Consider the following 2,385-nt stretch of genomic DNA (forward strand, 5'->3'; position numbering starts at 1 on the left):
CTCTGAACTGTAAGCCTTCCAATTAAGTATCTTCCTTTATAAGAGTTGTTGTGGTCATGGTGTCTCTTCACAGCAATGGAAACCCTAAGACAGATGGGGGAGTTAGGATAAATCTAGTAAAATGGTGCCTTTAATTTCACCTGAAAAGATGAAGAACAAAAGCAGTATTTTAGTCATAAACTTCTGGTTAAACATGGAAAAAAAAATCCTGTTCCCTAAGCAGATGTCACCCAAATCCTAGTTTGTGTTTGTCAATGAAGAGACTAGTGTCTTTATTGTTTTCCATTGAATGCTGGTACCCAGCATAACGTCTGGCACACAATAAATGTTCGATAAATATTTATTGAGACAATGTGCTCTGCAGATTGAAAGGTTGGATAACTTTAAGTGTATTCATCCCAAATTTAGGGAAATGAAATGTATCCCACTTGTCAATTACAGTTTAAGGCGATTAGCTAGCAGGAGGCAGCTTTCCTGAAATAAGATTCCACGCAGCCATCCATCTGTCAACTAATGATACTGATATTAAGAAATAAGAAGTATCTGACACAATGGCGAAGTCCTACCTCCTGCCTGTGCAGAGAAGCAGCTGAAGTGTCATTATCTGCTTACACCACAGGACAAGAGTCCTTCAGCCCCTTCTGTTCTACAGCTTCAGAATCTGTTGAGAAAGTAGATACCCCCGCCATAAAGCAAACAGCCCTTGTGCTATTTACACTGGAAGACATCCTGCTGGTCAGCTTCTTCTCCCAGCATTCAAAGTGTCTCAAGGCTCACTCACTAGTCTCCTGATGGGAGTCAATAGTTCACGGGATGCAAATAGTTGAGTTAGAATAAATACACCACAGTTAAAAGCTTGGTCTTTGGAGTAACTGTTCCCTTTTGCATTTTTAATAAATAAAGTAGAATGGAGTTGAAGCTTGTATGTTTAAAAACTAGGACAAAGGAAGCTGTTTGAACAAATACATAGTATAAATAAGTACACATGTTCTATTAAGATTGCAGCAAACCACATTAATCTCACTAGTGAGAACTAAACTTTGTAATACCTTTATGGTGATATTTGTGAACAAGAGGGTTTAGGCTCTTGAGGAATGCAAATTATTCTTATCACAGCATGCCGAACTGGATCCCTCCATTCATGCTTTGTTGTATTCTTTTAATGTTTTCCCCTTTAATGATGCACAAAGGATGTTAATGCCAAATTATTTTTAAAACATTCTTTGACATTTTGTTTTGGTGACTGTTTAACTAAAACCAAATGAATGCATCGCTTTTCTTTGGGAATACTTGATTTAAAAAGAAAAAATGGAGAGCTTGTGAACACAGCTAATATTTCAAAATAAAAAATGTGATCTTAAAAAATATGAAATGTTTCCTCTACCAAAATGTACAACTCTTTTACAAGCACTTGGTTTTGGCTCGTCTGCTTGATCATGACCATGGTAGAAATAGCTGACTGAGCAACACAAAGGAGAAAAGGCAAAGTGGAGGAAACATTTGTTGGTTGTCATCATCTCAATTCTGGCATTTGTCTGGTTTATCTGCTATTCACTCACTAGATTCTTAATCACAAAATCATAGAAAAGAAAACAAGAGGCAGACTGCCAGGCCTCTGTCCTCAGAGGCAACTGGATTTCTTTTTTTTTTTTTCACTTTTTAATTTTTTTATAATTGTAACTAGACCAATTTTAAATTAGAAACAAGCTTCTTTTACATGTCAATCCCAGTTCCCTTTCTTCCCCTGTCCCCCACTGACTCCCTATCCCAACCCCTTTCTGCTCCTCAGGGAGGGTGAGGCCTTCCATGGGGGATCTTTAGAGTCTGTCATCTCATTTGGAGCAGGGCCAACCCCTCCCCCATGTGTCTAGGCTGAGACAGTATCCCTCTATGTGGAATGGGCTCCCAAAGTCCACTCGTGTACTAAGGATAAATATTGATCCACTACCAGAGGCCCCCATAGATTGCCCAGACCTCCAAACTGATATCCTCATTCAGTGGTTCTGGAACAGTCCTATGCTGGTTTCCCAGCTATCAGTCTGGGGTCCATGAGCAACCCCTTGTTCAGGTCAGCTGTTTCTGTGGGTTTCTCCAGCCTGGTCATGGCCCCTTTGCTCATCACTCCTCCCTCTCTGCAACTGGATCCAGAGTTCAGCTCAGTGTTTAGCTGTGGGTATTTGCTTCTGCTTCCATCAGTTACTGGATGAAGGCTCTAGGATGGTTTATAAGGTAGTCATCAATCTCATTATCAGAGAATGGCATTTAAGGTAGCCTCTCAACTATTGCTTAGATTGTTAGTTGGGGTCAAACTTGCAGATCTCTGGACATTTCCCTAGTGCCAGAATTCTCTTTAAACCTATAATGGCTCCCTCTATTATGGTATCT

Source organism: Cricetulus griseus, chromosome 5 (genome assembly GCF_003668045.3).
Source record: "Cricetulus griseus strain 17A/GY chromosome 5, alternate assembly CriGri-PICRH-1.0, whole genome shotgun sequence".
Taxonomy (NCBI): domain Eukaryota; kingdom Metazoa; phylum Chordata; class Mammalia; order Rodentia; family Cricetidae; genus Cricetulus; species Cricetulus griseus.